General features: G+C 37.5%; 1 non-coding gene across 1 annotated transcript; it reads right to left on the bottom strand.

Moving 5' to 3' along the window:
* Positions 1–264: 264 nt before the first annotated feature.
* LOC148026024 (U4 spliceosomal RNA) lies at positions 265–417 on the bottom strand. Its single transcript, XR_015693220.1, has one exon. It is a non-coding gene; the product is annotated as a U4 spliceosomal RNA (small nuclear RNA).
* Positions 418–12,589: the final 12,172 nt, after the last annotated feature.

Genomic DNA, 12,589 nt, shown 5'->3' with positions numbered 1-12,589 from the left:
CTTCAGAGCTTTGAAACGTACTTCACAGCCAAAAAGGAAAGAAACCGAGAGCAGGCATTGACATGAAACCAGCTTCAATTCCAGAAAGACAGCTGGTCATGGTTTTCAAAAACACCTGTACTACTGATGGGCATCTTCCAATTACTTAATGACCGGCATCTTCCAACAACCCACAGTTGTCAGCTGCGATGAGACTATTTCCCCATAATCTCGGAGACACGATCGTAACATCACAATAATCCATGTTTATAATTGATTTTTCAGGCCCAAAGCCGTTGCCGGCCGAGCCTTCCAAAAATTCTCCACGGCCCCAGTGAAGGGACAGACGTGGAGGGGGTTTGGAAATAGTTTTCAACCAGCAATTGACGCGTCTCGGTATACCCTCACTAACTGCGTCATTGCCCCAAGCGCAAAGATAAGAGGAAAAAGCGCAGGCCTGGGAATTTATAGAGAAGGTTTTCGAATCTCTTTTGCCGTTTTTGCTTACGGGATACAGCATGCCGTATTTGCGCTCTTCAGCGTGGAACGTTTCCGTGTTCCTTCCAACATTCCAATTCTTTCTCGGTACGCTTTCTCTGAGTGTCGTTTCGCACCAAGCAGTCCCCCTGCAAGGGCGGGCGGACGTCATCACACTTTATACACGCCCGCTAACAGGCCACCCAGGTCCACCCTCACCTAGAGAGTGGGCATACATTTTTTGAAAGTGGGCACCGACATGGACGTTATACTTTTACACACCAAATAAATGTTGTTTGTTAAATAATAATAATTTATAAATTTATAAATTGTTTGATTGGTTGCAAATACAAAAAGTGCACCCTTGTCCGTCACTTTACAAAGTGGGCAGGGGAGATTCCCCGTCCAAAAGTGGGTAAGGAGTTGACATGTTTAGCATGCAAACAACAGGTCATGTCCTCTCTAGTGTGTAGAAGACTGCGGATGCCCAACCCTTAAATAAGTGTTTTGATTGGTTAAAGCTTACAAAGTGGGCATCCATCATTTGGTGTGTAACCAACGTGAAATGGTGTGAGTTGGGTGGAGCCCCAAGTTCGAAGCATGTTTCAAAGTGAATCTCTTTGAAAGTCTAGCAAAATGGGCTTGTCCAATAGCTCATGGGTAGCCAATACTCCCTACCCAAAGTTGTCCTATGAAATACGAATGATATTCTAAAAATAGTAAGTTTTGTGTTTTCATAGTGCTTCATTAAATTTAATTATTTTTATTCTTAATAGTTCTCCATCCAAAAAGAAAGGCCATAGAGAAGAGACAAGTATCACGGCACTTGTCACACAAGCTTTCAAGTGTCCTTCCACCTATCATGCCTCATGACATGTAGCTTAACACTTATCTTATGCTACTCCACTTTTCCTTTTTGCACTAGCTTAAACCCTTTTCCTTATAAAGAGAGCTTGTTTTTTTAAATTCTACATTAGTTTCTTTGTTATAACCTCTTGTACAACAGAGCTGAAGATCCATCTATATCAACATTCTCCATTATCAAATATCCCCCATATTCTCTATTTTTTCGTTGCTTTTTTACAGAATAGCAAACCTATAAATTCATTACATCCCTTTCTCTTTGAGCTCTTCTTTCATTTCAAGAACAAAAACCAAGCCATATCAATATATTGTTAATCAACAATGGAAAAGGATTGATTTTCCCTCTTTCTACTCATATCTCATAAAGAAATCTCTTATTTTGATTACATAGTAAATGACACATGTGTATGTATATCTTTTCATAATCTTGTGAGAGTGAGAAATACTTCTACTCACTCTCTAGTTATTTATAATTGAGCTCTTTCCTAAAGGATCTGGGTTGAGCATAAATAAATTACTTTAAGGAAGGGGGTGGGGGGGTTTCCCATGTTCAATTCTCAATCTTGCTTGTATTATTATTATGTTTCCATGGCTTTAAATTGTCATTTTCAAATTTAAGTATTTATTCTCTCCATTTTTTGAAATATCAAAACTTGAAAGTAAGTAAATATTATAATTGTGGAGCATACTATGTTGTTTAGGGTGTTTACTATTATGAGCATAGCAAGTGCTCTTTGAGAGCGAGGAGATTGCTCTAATAACTTACAAGGGAAGAACTCAAAAGAAAAATTGAACTAGAAATTGATTAACAATATAACTTGATTACAAGAAAATCTAATTACAAGAGAATGCTCACAAGAGTGTGGCTTGATTACAAGACAAAACTCGATATAAGATAAGACTAGAACAAAAGAACTAGAAGAGGACTTACCTCGCAGGAACCTCACAACAATTGGTGTTGGCAAGACTGAAAGGCTTATGGCCTAAGACCCCTATTTACACTAGAATTGAGGAGGTTAAGGGGAAGCTTCTATACTATGATATCATTGGTGTAATTGATGACATAAGCAATGTTGATGTAAGAGTTGATGCAAGCCTCTTCTAGAACTTTTGAAAGAATTATCCAGAACCTTCTTAGAATCATATAGTACTTTGTTGAATCTTTTAGAATGTTTTGGAATCTTCTAGAAACCTCATGGAACTATACTAGCTTGCATATGAACCAAGGGATGTCCTTACTTGAGTGTCAGTTACATTGCTTGAGTGTCTGTTGCATTACTCCCCCCCCCCCCCCCCCCCCTTTCCCTTCTAGCATTGAGTTCAACAGAAGGGGTAGTGGTGTACCTTTGAATGGGCCTTAGCTTGGTTGGGCATTGGAAGATGAAATTCACAAACCTTAACAAAGAGATCTTTGAAGATGTGAAGCTGGTTCCCACGTTCGTTCACTTGCATCATAGCCCTTGCAATGGACAAGATATTGTAATCTACCTCTTGAAATTTTCGAATCTATGCACATCCTATAGGTATTATTTTTCTTCTTAACTAATAGGACAGGCACACCAAAAGGAGAACTACTGGGCCTAATAAGTCCTCGGGTTAACAATTCTTCAACTTGGGCTTGGATTTCTTTCTGTTCAATCTGATTGTGTCTATAAGGTGCTTTACATGGTGGTTGAGAACCTGGGATTAAGTCTATTTTATGGTCTTCAAGACGTGTAGGTGGTAAACTAGGTGGTAAATTAGCAGTAAAATAATCTTTAAATTATGAAAGGAATTGTACGTGCCTAGGATGCATCTGATTTTCCTTAGCTTCAATTTCATTTGCCCATACTAAGTATGATTTGCTACCTTTTCTCAATGCACATTTAGCCTCTGTGTGACTAAGCAATGGAAATTTATCAAAGGTGTGCGTTCTGTGTAATGTGATTTGTTTTCTGTTAGAATGAATTTTCATTGAATGCATGGAATAATCTATATCGAGATTATATTTGTGACGCCAAGGCATTCCTAAAATAATGTCATTAGCTTGCAAAGACACAACCAAGAAATTTATGCGCTCAACATAATCACTAATTTTAATTTCTAAATTATGAACTTCTTGTGTACCATTGTACCTAGTGCCTAAGAATGCAATCTTTATACGATAATGAGTTGGAACACTAGGTAAGTTCAATTCTTTGACCAACTTTGCAGAAATAAAATCATGTGTACTCCCATCATCATGCAAAACAATCTTTTCATGACCATGCATAAGATATTTCATTGCTAATAATGAATGAGGATTTGACAATCCTGGTAAAGTATCTGAAGCATCGTCGATGACATCATCATCTTTCATAAAATCTGGCATATCTTGATGGTCTTCGTCTTCAGTCGCTCCCTAGTAGTTGATTTGAACCATTGGCTTCTTGGATTTTGACAGTTCACCACTAGGTGTCCAGGTTGATGACACTTGTAGCAAACTACAAACTTGGATTTAGGTATGTTGGGATTTGGACGAAGAGATGGCTTAGAGTTTGAATTTATGTTTGATGGTAAAGCAGGGGATCACATCCAGGATTTACGAAAAGAAGAAGGAACAAAGCGATTTTGATTAAATCTTTGAAAGTTAGAATTGAAATGCATTGTACCAAAGTTACCGTTAGTTGGAAATTGTGGTGATCGCTTTTCTTGTCCATGAATTTTGTCTTCAGCATCATGGGCCAAAGAAATCGCATCCTCCAAATTCTTTGGCTTAAACATGTTCACTTCCGCATAGAAGTGACTAAGCAAACCAGACATATACTTGCACTTGTGAATCGCCTCTCAGGAACAACTTCAAGCATTCAAAGTTGCAGTAGGGCATTCTAGAAACACTCAATGTATTGCGGAATAGGTTCACGATCTCTTTGTTGCAGAAGATCCCATTGTTTGATTGCTTTTTCATGGAATTGAGGTGGAAGAAAATTTTGCAAAATTTTCTTTTGAAAGGCCTCCCAAGTAGTAGGACAATCAATAGTCTTGCAGACAATAGCCCACCATAACGATGCTGTGTGTCCACTAAATGGTTAGTGACACATTTGAGTTTATCTTTCTCAGCATACTACTCTCCATGGAAGTAATCATCAAACTGACTAATAAAAGTGAGAACAATTTTTACGTCACGTTGTGCATTAAAAGTACGGAATTTAAAAATTATTTTACTTATCTTGGCTTCTTTCCTGAGAGATTGCGCTTTGAGTGTCGCATCGATCATATGTCAAATAACATCTTCGGGTTGCATTCCATTTTAATCGGCAATGGATCATTGAAGTGTAGCTAGTTGAGCTTGCAAAGTTTGACGTGCTCTTCAATATTCCTCTTGAAGTTGCATCATAATTAGGTCCAATTTTTGCTCCATCGTTGGTTCTGATAAATCATCTTCAGCCATAAAATCTTCCAAAGTTTGATGGAACATCCTGCAAAATCTCAAATAACCTCACACACTATCTTGTTAGAGGAATGAGTATAGCTCAAGTTTGGGTTTATAAGGCTTGTTTTTTTTTTAAATGACTTTTTGCGATCTTGCTTCTTTGCGGTTAGGTAATTGATGTAAATATTTTTCCAAGTGGGAAATAGACTGTATATCACAATTTGCTTGTTGGAAAAATCAACTCTGCCAAGGTGCAGGTACAAACAAAGTCTTACTGAAGGTGCAAAATGGATTTGGGATTGGTTTAGTGTGAACAGCCAGTATGGAGGAAATTTTAGAGTAGAATCCTTAAGCTTTAGTCTAAGCTTAAAACCTTAAGCTTAAGCTTTTAAAGAAAAAGCTTTGACCAAATCAAATTTGCTACGACAGGACGGTGGTGGCTTTTTGACAACGTCGATGCTGATTAGTTCGTGCTGTCATCATAGGTTGCTAGATTTTTGAGATGTTAAGATTTTTATAAAGCTTATTAAGCTTTTAAACTCCAAGCTTAATCCTCTTCTTCTTTGTTAACTCTTTAAAAAAAACGTGTTGATAAAGGAGCTTGGGAAGTGGTCCTCCGTTGCCAGAGAGTGGTCCTTCTTCGCGATCCAATAGCACAGCAGGGGGTTCTTCACCACCAGGAATATGCTGGTATTGTAGAGCCCATTTGTTATAGGAGCTTCATCTTCACATGAGATGGTAAGCGATTGGAAGCCCTTGATCTCAGCTACGCTATGATACCACTGATGCCCAAATTGGATGATAGATACGCACGTAGTGAGCGGCGCCGGAAGGTCCCCAAGAATAAAGAGTTCTACTAAAACTCATAAAAACAAGAAGAGAGTTTGCACGACATGAGGCAAAAAGACAAATTGGGTACAATCTCCCCCCATGCCTTGTGTGAGCACTCCACAAGGTATATATTTATAAATTTATTAATCTCCAAGCTAAAAAATAGCCTAATTGTACAATTAGCATGATTTGACTTTTGTGTTTACTCTTGTCCAAATAAAGAATAAAGCGGTTGGGCGTCCTAAAAGTCGAGCTATGTCCAAATACAATGTCCAATAATGAAATATTTAAACCGATCGCCTATGCGCATATAAAATAATAAATGTTTGTCAAGTGCTTCAATAAATGAGTGCACTTAAATAAATATTAGCGCCACGCCTTTAATGATAAGGCGCGCACGGATATGATACCAGGAGGCATATTCCAAGATGGATTCCGTGAGACCATGGTGGATTCCGTGAGGTTTTGCGGTGGATTCCGTAAAACTATATTTATTCGCTGGGGCTCGTACACAAGGTGGATTCCTTATGCGAGAAGTTGACGAGGACGCATGTCCTTTTCGGGCATCAGATTAATTTAATGTACTCGTGGGTGATTCCACAACGGGTGATTCTACAAAATGCATATTTAAATTAATGGATGTTTATGAGTTTAGAGTGCACTTATATTAAATTAAGGTTAGGATAAAGTTCCAATCTATTTATTTATTTTGTAGTTGAAGACTGCTAGGTATTCACTTTTGTTGGTTTAATTTTATTATTGTGAATGCTTTAGTTGATCTGTAGACTAGGCAGTAGTGCCATTAGGAAGCACCGTGTGATGGCGTGTATTCAAATTACCTAGAAGAAATTATCATTTTTGATGGGTACATGCCTTATCATTAAAGGTGTGGCACTAATATTTATTTAGGCGTGCTTATTTATTGAAATACTTGATAAACATTTATTATTTTGTATGGGCATAGGCGCTCGGTTTAAATATTTCATTATTGGACATTGTATTTGGGTACAACCCGACTTTTGGGGTGCCCAACCGCTTTATTCTTTATTTGGGCAAAAGCAAACACAAAAGCAAGAGCATGCTAATTGCAAAATTGGGCTATTTTTTAGCTTGGAGATTAATAAATTTATAAATACATGCCTTGTGGAGCACTCACACAAGACATGGGGGGAGATTATACCCAATTTGTCTTTTTGTCTCATGTTGTGCAAACTCTCTTCTTGTTTTTATGAGTTTTAGTAGAGTTCTTTGTTCTTGGGGACATTCTGGTGTTCATTATGCATGCATTCAGCATCCGATTTGAGCACCAGGCATCCTCATGCCCATCTCTCAACTTGGCTCTAGTGGTCTACCTTTCTTTCTTAGCATTTGGTTTGGCATTCTTCTTCTTCTTCTTCATTCTCATTCTCCTCTTTCTCTTTCATTTTTCTTTTTAGCCTTTGTCACCTAGGTCTATCATTTGCTCCTTTTTAGTTTCTTCTCCTTCTCTTCTTTGCCATCTTTTGGTGCTAGGTAGGATCTTCGAGATAAAGCATAAGACTTCCCTTGATAGTGGCCATGCCTATAGATAATGGCGATGTCAAATCTGGATAGGAAATCACTCCACCTTGTTTGGCAATGATTCAAGACACAAGAAGTCATAAAATATTCAAAATTCCTATGGTTGGTATAGATAGTGATCTTATGAGGGATGCCTTCGAGTAGGTGTCACCAAGTCTCAAAGTAGTCCACAATAGCTAGAAGTTCTTTATCATAAATTTCATGGTTGATTTTTGCAACATAGAATTTTCTCAAGTGAAAAGTTATTGGATGAACTCGATTGTCATCACTAATCTAGGATAAAATAGATCCAAGTGCAAAATATGAGACATTTGTCTCCATTATAAAGGGCATCAATGGATTTGCATGAATGAGAATGGTTGCTAAGGGGTAAAGGCTTGATTTAATCTTTGAAAAGCTTGTTCATGGTGTCTAGCATCTCATGTTTATGTTTTAGAATGTATATCCAAGTATATCTAATTGAAATCATCCACAAAAGTCACATAATACTTGGACTCTCTAAGAGATACATTATGTGTGCGTCCCCGTACATCTGAATGAATAAGTTGTGAGGGTCTATTATTGTTCTGTGTATGTCTAACAAATGGAAAGCGGGCTTGTTTGCCAAATTGACAAGCTAAACATATGTGTCCCAAATCAGCACATTTAAATTTTGGTAACCTTGAAACAATATCCTTTTGATGCATATTTTTCAGCCTATGAACATTTATGTGTCCAATGTGTTTATGCCAAATATCTATCTTTGACATTGCATCATCATAAGCAAACATTGCAACTTTTAGCTCAAGAATATTTGCATCCAATGTAAACATTCTTCCATGACTTTTGCCCTTTGCAATCAATTTGTAACCTCTACTATATTCCTCAATAAGACAACCATCTTTGTTAAATTGTACCTGCAAGTTTTGTTCAATCATCTGACCAATGGAAAACAGATTCTTCGTGATTGACAGAACATGAAAGACATTATATAATTTCTTCTTCTTGCCATCAGGCACATAACTAACAGAACAACTCTTGTATGAGTTATGTCATGCTATGTGCCATCTCCAATGCATACATAACCATTTGTACATGCTTTCATTTCATCAAACCACTTTCCATGTGGTGTCATATAATTTGATGCTCTTGAAACTATGTACCAAATGTCATCTGATTTTTCTTACTTAGTAGCATTATTATGTACATATGTCATAGTAAATAACCTATCACCACTCTCATCCTCTACATGACTGGATGAGGCATAGTGTCCTTGCTGCCTGTCTCTTTGATTCATGTGCTTCTTCTAGTAATCTTTAGTAATGTGGCCATATTTCCTATAGTTTTGATAGTCCTTATCCTTGTTTGCGTTATCATTCATACTTTGTGATTGCCAAGGATGCTCTACCTCTAGAGTTAGATCTCCCCCTTGCTCGGGAGTATCCACCACCTCTAGCAATATATCCTTGTTGATTTTGTAGATGTTGAGATGCATTGTACTAAGTCCCTAGACCATGGAGGGAAACCTTGCCACCATGACTGCCACGACCTCTCTGATTAGAATAGAACATTACATCTCTACCTTTTGAGCTAATGGAGCTAGTAGTTAAATCCACTTTCACCTTTTCATCATAAATAAGCAATGCAACAGCTCATTAAAGTCAAGTATTTCAAATCTCACTCACATAAATGTGTCAAATGACTTATATTCAGGTCCAAGACCATTCAAGGTCACTACAACTAAATCCTTATCCTCTACTTTAGTTCGAATAGTTGCCAATTGATCTGCAAGAGTCTTTATCTTCATTACATAATTCTGTATGGACTGTCCTTTCCTCTCCATGGTGTTGAACTTCTGCTTTATCTGAATTATGTGTGCACTAGTGGTAGTGCCATAGTACTTCATCAAGATTTCCCAAGCATCTTTAGGAGACTTACAGTTCATTATCTACATGAACATTGCATCCATAATGCATAATGAGAGCCTGTGCAAGACTCTACAAGCTCATTCAAGCCAAGCACAATGTGCCTTTTGCTATTCAAGAGTTGGATGTCTGTCTAGAAGATTAGATTCAGGTTCATCACTTGTCACACAAGATCCCAATAACATTTTCTGATGAGAAAGTTCTCCATACAAAATTTCCAGATAGCATAATTATTATTGTCTAGTTTTTCACCCACTATCTAAGTGATATTATTAGTCTTTTTAGCATTTGATATGATTACAACTCTATGTATTGTTGCAATCCTCAACTGTTAGTGCCTAATTCCCTTGTCCTTTCCAGTTTGGTTGGTTAGAGGGGCAACAATATCATAGTAATCCTTGATAAAGATTAGATAAAAATTTGCAAATCCCAAAAAGCATTGAACATCTCGTATAAATGAAGGAGTCTCCCATTCTAGAATAGTTTGTACCTTCTTAGGGTCCATAGAAATTGCCTTCTTAGAAATGATGTACTCCAAAAACTCAACTTCAATTTGATGGAAAAAGCACCTTTCCAACTTTGCATCATAAGACACAATCTTGCTCGGTCCCTAAAACAACACATAGTTTTTTATTTAATCTCCTAGTTGGGTCAATACTTAGTTTCTATTTAGCGCATTTCAAAGAAGCTCTTACCTCACTAAGACCACTTTTCCTTGGGGCAGCAGACTCATCAGGGATCTTGTCCTCTCACTTCCCTCTATGGATCATCTTTAGTTATTTAATTACCTACCACGCTTATGTTTCAACAGATGAAGACAAATTTCCTAATTAACCTTTTAGGACACTGGATTTATTCATGTAATTTAAATCACAACACTCAAATAAAATAAAACAATTATTTATCAAACAATATTTATTCATCTTAGAGTATACTTATTACAATTTCTCCTTCTGCCCCCCATATGGAAGCAACAACCCAAGGGTTTAATTTCTACTAAGGTTTCCATCCTTAACTAGTGACATGGCTCTTAGGAAGTCCATCCTGACTCATGTAGGGGTTAGGTAGATCTTAGGTGAATAAGGAATTTACTAGCTAGAGCTCCCCCAATACCTTACCACCTCCTACCTAACGTGCTTCCTACGGAGTGACCTCTTATCATTGATGCTACTTCGAGCTCTCCAAAGCAGTGAAACCAACCCCCTAGATGTAGGTTCTACAAGTAGCCTTTGGGAGGGGTCTAGTACAAGTATCCTTTTAAATGCACAATTAAAATCACAAATAAAATTTATCAGAGTAGGCAATATTTTTGACAATCCTTTGGTTTTCTCTTCCCCTTGGGAGTTAGTAGGAGTGCAAGAGAGAGAATAGAGCTTTGTAAGATAGAGGGGATATATGACTTTGTAAAGAGACATGGAAACTTCTTGCGATTTGAGTACGATGATGGTGGGGGAGAAAAGGTGTTGGAGGTGCCCTCCTTTTCTTCAACTTCTTTACCTTTTCTCTTTAGCTTCCTCTTAGTCTCTTTGTCTTTCTCTCTCTCTATCCTATTTTTCTCTTTCTCTCTTTCTCTCTTTCTCTCTTTCTCTCTTTCTCTCTTTTTCTCTTCCCCTCTACCTATCTCTCTCTCTCTCTCTCTCTCTCTCTCTCTCTCTCTCTCTCTCTCTCTCTCTCTCTCTCTATAGTAGTGCGCCGAGAGAAGAAATAAAAGAACTACCACTAATGGTAATTGGTTAAGGCTTTTATAGCCTTAGGGGGTATCGCTCCCTCCCTCTCATTCTTGAAACCATAAAATTTTCATCATTCTCTCTCTCTCTCTCTCTCTCTCTAGTAACATACGGTTGTATGAAGCAATGAACTATCAGCAAGCTATACAATATGTACGATGTTTGAGGGGTGAAGCCTAAGAGGTGGCATGGCAATGTGTGGAGATGGACAGTTGATTGTGATGGCATCAACTCGTGGAGTGTTGGCAATAGAACAACTTTGACATCTACAATGACAAAATGTAAATTTTTCTTTCTCTCTTTTAAAAAGCTTAAAGTTTAAAAAACCTTAAGCTAATTCCCCCCAAGCCCCCATTCATACATGGTGGGAGGAGAAAAAATGTAGGATTTTACATTTCTTGTCTATGTTTCATTTTTAAATTATGTATATTTCGAAAAGCATAATGTAGTTGCTTATGTTTTTTTAAAGCCTTGCATTATAACTATTACAATGTCTCATCATGAATATTTTCAAGTGATGAAGAATACTTATGACAATATACTAATCTTGTAGTATTTTGGGTAAATTTACATCAAGGAGGTTTTCATCTAAATTATTCCATCAAAGATGGTTATCTTCTCATAAATAATCACATTTATCTCACTCTTCCTATTCAACAGAAAGTGCTTTAAAAAAGTCATGAATCTCCTTATATACAACATAGAGGAAGGGTGTCCTCTTTAAGTCCAATTGCACAATTCTTTTATTGGCCAAAATTATGAAGAGATACACATAGCTTTATTGAGGTTTATCTAGTATGCCAAAAATTCCAAGTATGACAAGAAGAAGACTCCAAAATTGCTGCAATCTCTTCTAATGCTTGAATGCTCCATGGAAATCTATAGAGATCCCAAATTCATAAGTAACTTTTGGTGTGGCTTATTTGAGAACTTGGGAACCACTAAAATAATTATAATCTTTTCATTCCCAAACTCATAATCAAATAGAGGCGAGGAATCTCACTCTTTTGGAAATGTTGAAAGCTTATGTTAGTGAACATAGTCACAATGGGAGAAATATCTTCCGTTGTTGGAAGACAACTGGAGGGATTTGATAGAGAGGATAAGGAGTGTAGTGTAGAGTACTATTTTGACCCACATTACAACGAAAAGGGGTGGGTAAAGACTATGGACATCATGTTATCCACTACAAACTTGCTGGGGTAAATTTGCCATAACTTTTGATAGGTTGCTCCAATAGGGGCGTGCCACATGTCGAAGTGAAGCTTATGATAGTACTTTCAACAGATGTAGGAAACACATGGCTATGATTTAGATAGGTACAAAACTATTCTAAAATAATGTGTAGTCTAAGGTAGTGTGTGGTCAAAAGGGGACATAACTTGCTAGTCTTTAGGCCATTGGTCCTCTTAGAGATGAGGAAATTCATTCACAATAGTGGTTGGGTGCTAGGAGCTTCTTCCAAGGGTACATCTTGCCATTTGTTGAGATACTTCTTGATGAATAGAGATATCAAGTATTTATCTCATTGCCCAATGATTGCCTCAAGGATAAACTAAATGATACCTTCTTTGTCTATGGGGGGAGGCTCTTCCACACATAGTCCACTGAAGGTGCCAATGAAGGGCTTCACAATTGACTGTCATGAAACACATTGTGAATCTTAGTGGTAGGGGAAGCTCTAATCAGTAAGCCAAGTCACCAACTCTCTTGAGGATTTGGTAGGGGCCATAGAAACGGTGGGCCTTCTTATTACTGTTGCCTTCTTTGAGAGTGGAGTAACGTGACTTAGGCACTTTCAAGAGGACTAGCTCTCCCTCTTGAAATTCCAAATGCCCTTTTTCTTATCGACATAA

The sequence above is a fragment of the Lygodium microphyllum genome, chromosome 14, assembly GCF_053477565.2.
Source record: "Lygodium microphyllum isolate KBCC chromosome 14, Lygodium_microphyllum_v1.1.10, whole genome shotgun sequence".
In the NCBI taxonomy this organism is placed as follows: domain Eukaryota; kingdom Viridiplantae; phylum Streptophyta; class Polypodiopsida; order Schizaeales; family Lygodiaceae; genus Lygodium; species Lygodium microphyllum.
This window is presented reverse-complemented; position numbering and strand designations above follow the sequence as displayed.